Source organism: Panulirus ornatus, chromosome 51 (genome assembly GCF_036320965.1).
Source record: "Panulirus ornatus isolate Po-2019 chromosome 51, ASM3632096v1, whole genome shotgun sequence".
NCBI classification, from domain to species: Eukaryota; Metazoa; Arthropoda; class Malacostraca; order Decapoda; family Palinuridae; genus Panulirus; species Panulirus ornatus.
In genome coordinates, this window is record NC_092274.1 from 7,135,747 (window position 1) to 7,146,120 (window position 10,374).

The following is a 10,374-nucleotide window of genomic DNA, read 5'->3' on the forward strand; positions in this document are numbered from 1 at the left end:
GAGTGAGGAAAGGAAGGTGGAAAAAGATGGAGTGAAAAAGATTTTGTGTGATTGGGGCCTGAACATGCAGGAGGGTGAAAAGGAGGAGGGAGGGGGGGGGCAAGGAGGGAATAATAAAGTGAATTGGAGCGATGTGGTTGGTGTAGTATATATATATATATATATATATATATATATACAGGGGGTTGACGTGCTGTCATATATATATATATATATATATATATATAATATATATATATATATATATATATGTGTATAATAAATAAAAATCCCTTTAATAATAAATATTTCTGTGAAAAATATTTATATTTATTATATATATATATATATATATATATATATATATATATATATATATATATATATATATATTATTTTATTTATTCTATATATTAAAAAATTGAAGAAGATAGAAAACATTATTTTATTATATTATATATTATATATATATTATATATATATATATATATATATATATATTATTATATAGGAGAGGGCCCCCCCCCCCCCCCACGTTGCGCCAGACTGAAAGGAACAGCAGCCTCATCCAGCCACGTACCTTTTGGACGACAAACTTGTGTGATTAGGGCCAATTGAACTGCCATCATCGATGATCGGTCTGTGTACCTTCCTGGTAGGTAAGGGTAGCTTGCTTGGCTCTCATGTATAATTATTAGTAGAGAGTCATCCTAAGGCCCTTTTCTTTATTCACCTACATGGCGATGAAGAGGACACCACCGATGACATATTTTCTTGTGAAAGTCATTACTTTCTTAATGAAAACTTCATTTAAAATCACAGTATCTATATCTATATCTCTCTATCTACCACATTTTCTTATCGCGTGGTTCAAGTATCCCTCATTTCGAACATGTATTGAACTTTGTTCATAATCACAACTGCATCGGCCTTATATATATATATATGTGTTAAGTAGATATGTAAGTTAATCATCTTGGAAGGCTGAATTGCACCGCCGAATCTATTTGATAGACACTTTAATAATAAACACACTATATACTAATTTTAAGTAAGAATATTTTACTCGTTTCGATAAATCTTCTTGAGAATAAAGTACAGTAGAGTAATTAACCCATTAGCAATTTTTGGACTAAATTAAACTTAATTTGTTTTACATATTTATTAAACAAACCCTTATTATAATAATGTTACAATTTATTTAAACAACTTGCTCTTTAACATTGACAAAGACCAATATTCAAAATAATAATAATAATATTCACGAATACACTTACTAACTAACATTCTACATCTATCAACTTCAACCTACTGAACTAACACATTAAGTAAGTCAAGTAAAACTAACTTACTAACCTAACCAAGACATAATAACTAAGTCTATCTCGTTCCATTAATCTGTAACTAGCCATCGCATGCAATACGAACCAGAGGATCACGGTATGACAGCTTGCCACTGGCGTTCACGAAAGAGCCAAGAATGACCTGGGTTGGCGTCGGCCAGTGACCCTCAGAGATAACGATCCAGTGAATCTAGGGCCCATAGAACCACTGTACCAACCATCTCTTTAGGACACTAACGGACACGCCGAGAATCAGACCCGCCCAAACGATCCGGCCTGGACAAGCCACTTGAAGTCACCCATATGACCATCGTTGTACCACAATTGACAGTAAAGTTACCAAGTATACACATCTACTCGCACATACTCGCGCACATACACACTCACATACATTCCCATACACACCTAACTCTCCCTAACAAGGCAATTGGACATGATTAAGTGACAAACTAAAGCCCTAAACTACTTCAAACACACTCTAAGTCTATCCGATGTCTAAGTCTAAAAGGTAACTAGTTACATGATTCCAGAATATACATAATTCTTCCTGTCTCCCTCCAGAGACAATAGTCCTCCTCTTCAACACGCCCACCGTCTCTGTGACCACCACAATGCTCGGTGTGGCAGACTATGTCCCTCACTCTGTGCCCACCACAATGCTCGGTGTGGCAAGCTATGTCCCTCTCTCTGTGGCCACCACAAAACTCGGTGTGGCAGGCTAAGTCCCTCACTACGACTGCTAACACTCCCTCGCTGCCTTCCATTACCACGCATCAAAACCAGAGACAAAAATTACTTACACTGCAAATAAATACGTGACTCACAAAATGAGTCAACCAATATTATTCAGTCCATTAATCATATTTATCTGTACGTTAAATGGTGTGTAATGAGCAACGAGAAATACAACGAGTCTCTATGAATAAGACTCATAGTATCAAACTGTTACTCTTAACTTAATGCCTAACAAACATTCAACAAGTTAATCTAAATAACAAAAATAGTCACATTATACTTAACTTAGTACGGGGAACTTCAAGTCATCACAGACGACACACAAACTCAACAAACACACTCCTCCAACCCTAACCTACTCTGAAACAGACAAAACAAACAAAACTATTAGTAGTAATAATACAAGCCATTACAACAAATTCCTTCCCTTAACATGAATTAATACCCTTATAATTAAACCACTTACAATGAACTTCACTCAAAACAACTTTCAAAATTAATCTGACTGAAACATTCACTAAATTAATTATTTACTTTAAATATGACTAGGAAACTTTATGGACATGACATAAACAAACACAATATTTACCTTAAACACTACCAGGCACATAAACTGCGCAATCAAACTCAACCACTCCTTACGTCACCTGAAAAGTCTTAAAGACATACGAAACAAATCATTAATAACATCAACTTTTAAACGACATCATATATAGTCACTATGACACTTAACAAACCCAAAGTTATCTGTCTCAAAGTGAACCACACATACAACGAGTATATGTAACTAGAGCCCATAGTAACATGTGTTCCTTATGTGATACACTAAAAGACACATAACAATTCATCCCCTTACTTTAATATATGACCATTCTATTTCAACTATGTCAAAACAAAAATAAGACAATACTTACTTAATAAACCCACAAGCAAACAACACATTAATCATCATCTGAAAAGACATAAAAATCATATTACTAACAACCTTAAACGGATTATATAAATAGTAATCATTATAGCAATTATAGTTAAACGAAATCAAAGTTATCTGTCTAACAGTGAACCACATAGACAACGAGTATATGTAACTAGGGCCCATATTAACATGTGCTCTCAATCAAGGCGATACACAAACAGACACATAACAATGTATCCCTTAACTATAATATGATTCAATTATGTTTCATCTATGTCAGTCACAAATAAACATAACACAAAATACTTACTTTCAACACCACCAAGTGCCTAAACAACTTCACCATTCCTACCTGAAACAATATCAAACAAACAAATATTTAGTAATACATTCATTAACTTCCAAATAAATTACAATAATTCAAACCTCACGTTATGTGTCTGAAAGTGAAGCACAGAGACATAGATCCTATGTAACTAGGGCCCATAGTAACATGGGTTCTTTACCTATGTGAAACACTAAAAGACACATAACTAAACCTATCTTGAACTTTAATATGTATCAAACATTTAAAATATGCAAAAAAAATAAACATAAAACAACAATACTTACTTTAAACAACACGTCATAACGAATCCCAGCTATTTCACCTCAGACAGTCGTCACACAACCTGAAACCATATGAAACAAACAGTAATATAATTCACTAACAAATAATTAAAAATAATTCAATAACTCTCAAGTTATCTCTCTCAAAGTGAACCACACACTCAACGACTATATGTAACTAGGGCCCATAGTAACATGTATTCGTTATGTGATACACTAAAAGACACATAACAATTCATCCCCTTACTTTAATATATGACAATTCTATTTCAACTATATCAATTAAAACAAAACTAAGACAATACTTACTTAATAAACGGAAAATCAAACAACTTCACACCAATCGTCATCTGAAACCAGGTAAACATACAAGTCCTATTACTAACAAGCTTAAACTGAATATATAAATATTAATCATTATAGCAATTATAGTTAAACGAAATCAATGTTATCTGTCTAACAGTGAACCACATACAAAACGAGTATATATGTAACTAGGGCCCATAGTAACATGTGCTCTCAATCAATGTGAGACACAAACAGACACATAACAATGTATCCCTTAACTATAATATAATTTAATTATGTTTCATCTATATCACTGAAAAATAAACAAACACAAAACAAAATACTTACTTTCAAGACGACCAACTGACTAAACAACTTCACCATTCCTATCTGAAACAATATAAGAAACAAATATTTAATAACAAATTCCTTAAGTCGTAAATAAATAAGTTATTCAAACCTCAACTTATGTGTCTGAAAGTGAAGCACACAGACACAGATCCTATGTAACTAGGGCCCATAGTAACATAGCTTCTTTCTCTATGTGAAACACTCAAAGACACATAACTAAACCTATCAATGAACTTGAATATGTCTCACTTATATTTCAAAGAAGGCAAAAACTAAGATAAAACACAATACTTACTTTAAACAAGACGTCATAACGAATACCAGCTATTTCACCTCCGCCATTCATAACATTACCTGAAACAATATGAAAAGAAACAGTCATCTAATTCATTAACAAATAAGTACATAACAATTAAATCACTAACTCTAATGGTATCTGTCTTACAGTGAACAACACAGATAGTGAACCTATGTAACTAGGGCCCATAGTAACATGGGCTATCTATCTATGTTAAACACTGAAAGACACATATCTATCCATTAAATTGAATGTCTCAATCATATCTATGATAAAAAGGAAAAACCAAGATAAAATACAATACTTACTTTAACACCATCAACACGTTATGACGACTCGCAACCAAATGACTTCGAGGACGTAACATTACCTGAAACAATATGCAAATAAACAGTAATCTAATTCATTAACAAATATATACATAAAACTTAAATCATTAACTCTAATGGTATCTGTCTTAAAGTGAATAACATAGACAATGAACCTATGTAACTAGGACCCATACTAACATGAGCTATCTATCTATGTTAAACACTCAAAGACATATAACTATCTATCCATTACCTTTAATGTCTCAATCATATTTAAGACATAAACAAAAAAAATTAACATACAATACAATACTTACTTTAAACACCATGAACACGTTATGACGACTCCCAACCAATTAAGTTCCGCGACGAAACATTACCTGTAACAATATGAAAACAAACAGTAATCTAATTCATTAACAAATAAATATATAACAATTAAGAAATCATCACTAAAGTTATCTGTCTTAAAGTGAACAACACACACAATCGCCCTATGTAACTAGGGCCCATAGTGACATGGGCTATTTATCTATGTTAAACACTGAAAGACACATAACTATCTATCAATGAAATTTAGATATGTCTCAATCATATTTATAATAAAAGCCAAAAACTACGATAAAACACAATATTTACTTTAAACAACTCCAAGATATCTGGACCACTCCCAACCAATTAACTTCCGGGTCGTACCATCACCTGAAATCATATGAAAATAAACACTAATCAAATTCATTAACAAATTAATACACAAGACTTTACTAAATCACTAACGTTATCTCTCTTCAAGTGAACAACACAGACAATGAACCTATGTAACTAGGGCCCATAGTAACATGGGCTATCTATCTATGTTAAACACTAAAAGACACATATCTATCCATTAAATTTAATGTCACTCATATCTATGACAAAAGTCAACAAATATTATGAAATACAATACTTACTTTAAACACTATGAACGAGTCCAAACAAATTCACTTCCGGGACGTAACATTACCTGAAACCATATGAAAATAAACAGTAATCTAATTCATTAACAAATATATACATAAAACTTAAATCTTTAACTCTAAACTTATCTGTCTTAAAGTGAACAACACAGACAGTGAACCTATGTAACTAGGGCCCATAGTGACACGGGCTATCTATCTATGTTAAACACTGAAAGACACATAACTATCTATTACTTAACTAATCTAACTTATGTTTCAACTATAGCATTGAAAACAAAATTATAATACTTACTGAAAACAAGAGGAAGGAGAAATCTCACACACACCAACCCCGGATCTGAAATTATACAAAACAAATCGTGTTAATAACACATTTAACCTAAAACTAGGATTATTTAAACATTATAACAATTTAACTCAAACAAAATAAAAGTTACCTGTCTAAAAGTGACAAACACAGAGTACAATCCTATGTAACTAGGGCCCATAGTAACATGGGTTATTTATCTATGTCAAACACTCAAAGACACATAACTATGTATTCATTTAATTTACTTTATATTTCAGTAAATATTTCTCACAATCACGAAACAAAATACTTACTTTCCACAATATTAACCACATAAACCAAGGAATGAGTCACACCGTCATTACACCTGAAACGAAAAGAAAAACAAATAAATTCATATTAACATACCTATCCTTAAACTCAATAATAATTAGTAACATTAAATAATAATTACTAAAATTAACATGTAACCAAACCCTCGTTATCAATAAACATTTAATTATCTTAGGTAAATCACGTGTGCTATTTAGCATTCGCAAATATTTAAGACAATAAATCCTTATTACAAATTTTTTCAAATAATTTTATTTTAATATATTTCCAGGAAAGTGAACTTACAAAATAACACAAAGAAATACTTATCTTAAAACAAGATGAACTGACGAGATACACATACATACACGGACGGACACAAAACAATTCAATCTGAAAATATACAAACACAACACATCTAACAATAAGAAAAACCTAAGACAATCATTGAGAAGGAAACTCTTATCAGTATGTCAAAGACAAAAAACATTTACTTTAATATGTCTTTAGTAAATTCTAATTATTTAAAATACAAACTAAATCATACTTATCTTGACATAATAACTGATGATAAAACACACAGACCAAACAAAACAAGTCAATTCCCGTAATCCTAACTCAACCTGAAACAATACAAAAAAATAAAACAAATTCTATTAACAAGACAATTCAAATTTAACTCTTACAAACAATAAAATAATTTAAATATAAAGTCATGTGCCTCAAAGTGAACCACACACAGATAATCCTATGTAACTAGGGCCCATAGTAACATGGGCTATGTCTCTGTGGAACACTAAGAAACAATAACTATATAATCATGAACTTAATTATATTTCATTTATGGTAATCAAATAAACAAACAAATACTTATCTTTAAATTGAATTACAGAATATCATACACACACGGATGAACGCAAACAACTCTGCCAATTCATCCATAATCTGAAATGATAAAAATACATCTCATAAAGAACATAATTTACCTTACATTCACTTTACATTTACTCATTTCATATAATCAAAGTAAATTACTTATCTGTCTAAAAGTGAACTACACAAATAACATTCCTATGTAACTTAGGGCCCATACTAACATGGGCTATTTCTCTATGTGAAACACTAAGAGACACATAACTAACTTAAACCAATTCATTATATTTACACTATAATATATATACTTACCTTTTTAAAGAATTGCAACCCGTCACACACACACGAACGGATACACATCAACTTGTGCTGGAAATATATAAACAAAACAATAATACAAAAATACTATGCTAATGACAAACTTATTCCCTTCATTATATAACATTAAATTATTTATATAATCATTACACTAAATTGTAAATAATGTCATGTGTCTTACAGTGAAGCACACAGACACCAAACCTATGTAACTAGGGCCCATAGTAACATGAGCTATTACTCTATGTGAAACCCTATAAGACACATAACTGAAATTCTTAACATTTACGTTACGTTATATTTACTATGTAAATTTATGATGTACAAATAAACAATTTAGAAACACTTATCTTTTATTATAGGAAATTATGACCATACACATTGGCGCCCACACATTCAATTTTTTATACTGCTTTACATTATCTGAAATATACAAAAGACACAATTATACCACTGAATATTTATATATTATAGTAATTAATTTTCTTTACATTATTATCATAAAATACATACGATTTCAACTCATCTTTATGATGTACAAGACACACACACACACCAACTTCATGCACTTCACGAATTCAACAACCTGGAAAGAAATTACCCGAAACAATTTTCAATTTCAAATTAAACAATTTCATATCCTATTTTCATTTTAATCAGAAACATTAACTAAAATATATATTTACCACATATTCTTTAAAGAATCCTTACACAGGTTCAGCACGGCGGCACCAAATTGGCAAAAATTAAACAGCCTTAGTAACAATCTGAAAAAATAAATTATATTTCTCATTTACAAACATTAATCAAATTATGACAATATATATATATATCTCATATTAACTAAATATCTTCACACTAGGCAATAACTCTTCAAACCAACGCAAAATTAAAACCATTATAACACACTCTGCCCTCTACCATCATGGAACAATAAAGTATAAATTAAGGTAAATTATTTATTATTGACCCACATAAGATATCAACCACCAATGTAACTATGGACCCTTAGTAACATGGGCTCCTCTTCGTCCTTGTGTGACATTAAAAATAAAATACCCAAAATTTATATATTTTATCCCACACGGTGAAAATCACCACCTGTCAAAGTGCTAACTATTCATGCGTTTAAATGAAAAGAAATTGCCTTAAATTTCATTAAATTTACTTTTTTATACTTATTTACTTACCTGATAAAGTTAGTACCCAATACAAACAAAAACACATTCCATTTTCTACGGCAAACTTGCTTCATTATGTGAAAAGTAAAATCAACTTAAAACAATATTATATCAATTCCTACTTATTTACATTTTTTTTTTTTAAACTATCGACTTTCTTGCAAAATTTAATTTAACAAAATATTATAAGATACTTCTGATTTTTCTGTTAAAAAGATGAACATCTTCACCAGTGCCCAACTGTCTTCTCTTCAATTATCCGTTAATTAGCTACAAGTCTCTATAACTTTTTCTTATCTATTACAGATGTTTATCATTATTTCATGTTAATCATCTTTACATTTACTTTATTCTCAAATGATTTATTACAATAAACCATAATTACCTTGGCAAAGTTAACAAATTATTTACATTTATAACGATTTTTATTAGGCAAAACTTTTAACTCATATCTACATCATTAACAAACTACTTAATTATTAATAAATATTAATTCAATTCCGTAACAATCAATTATTCTAAAGATAATATACTATAAATATTTAAAGTTATCCACCTTTCAAATTAAATACACGAAATCCAAGGCAAATTTAGAGCCGACGCCATCTTGAAATTTAACGTTACCAAACTCTAACTCAAAAAATACAATTCAAAATTGAATTCAATTCAAAAATACAAATACAAATGTACTTACAAACTTTAAGAAATCTTATTGATCAAGTTATTTCTTATTATTTCTTACTTTACTTGGCTTGTTCAACATAAAACTTGATGCCACTTCCATACCAGCCACAGTTTAAATAAAAACAAAACAACGCCATCTGCGCGGCCCGACCCCTCAACTAACACCGTCATGTGACCAACCACGCACACGGTCAAACACCCACCAAAATTCGCTTCAGTCACCTTATCTCACCAATATTATCTATCACACAACATTCTCTTATAACTTATTGGTTCATAGACACACAATAATAACATTATCAATGTATATGTATAGAGATATATTAAAAAACACTCACTAAAAAACCATAACAACCATTACCACACAGAAAACGACAACTCGGTTGACCCACACACCTTATCATACACCTATTAAACAAACCCAAAAAGACTCATAAACACATTTATCTTCAATACACATTACTATTATCATTAGTAAAGAAATTGATAATAACATTAGCATAGTCACAACAATACCTCTTTCCCTCAATACTAACTCTCAAAAGACCCATTACGTTTATAAACTAAATTCCCAACATCTTACACTACTAATAAAACATTAACATACATTACACTTTCTTTATACCTTCATTAATGTACCCTAAACACTACACATTTTTATTCTTGTTATACATACAACACGAAAATACATACAAACCATTATTACGCTGTCAACCATTTTCTACTTTCTATCCACACGAAACATACACATATCACTACGTTTAATATCCCTATCAATATATATATATATATATATATATATATATATATATATACATTCATTACATATAGCCTTCATCCGCAACTCACTGAACAGTGGCGAAATGCATGCATAATCCCATTGTACAAAGGAAAACATAATAATGTTAAATACTAAAAGTACATACAC

General features: G+C 30.6%; 2 long non-coding RNA genes across 4 annotated transcripts; both read right to left on the bottom strand.

The window, feature by feature from the left end:
- Positions 1 to 1,158: 1,158 nt before the first annotated feature.
- Positions 1,159 to 6,366, bottom strand: LOC139764910 (uncharacterized). 2 transcript variants are annotated; one of them, XR_011716488.1, is made up of 13 exons: positions 6,082 to 6,354; positions 5,781 to 5,833; positions 5,470 to 5,532; positions 5,148 to 5,210; positions 4,828 to 4,889; positions 4,517 to 4,575; positions 4,219 to 4,260; positions 3,892 to 3,932; positions 3,586 to 3,644; positions 3,284 to 3,325; positions 2,972 to 3,009; positions 2,647 to 2,713; positions 1,159 to 2,417 (listed from the first exon to the last, which is right to left on the bottom strand). It is a non-coding gene; the product is annotated as an uncharacterized lncRNA (long non-coding RNA). The 2 variants fall into 2 exon arrangements; XR_011716489.1 differs by lacking the exon at positions 4,219 to 4,260 and having other exon boundaries at positions 6,082 to 6,366.
- Positions 6,367 to 6,995: 629 nt separating this feature from the next.
- On the bottom strand, positions 6,996 to 10,105 carry LOC139764759 (uncharacterized). Of its 2 annotated transcripts, XR_011716453.1 has the most exons (4): positions 9,457 to 10,105; positions 8,268 to 8,348; positions 7,576 to 8,167; positions 6,996 to 7,335 (listed from the first exon to the last, which is right to left on the bottom strand). It is a non-coding gene; the product is annotated as an uncharacterized lncRNA (long non-coding RNA). The 2 variants fall into 2 exon arrangements; XR_011716452.1 differs by having other exon boundaries at positions 7,576 to 8,348.
- Positions 10,106 to 10,374: the final 269 nt, after the last annotated feature.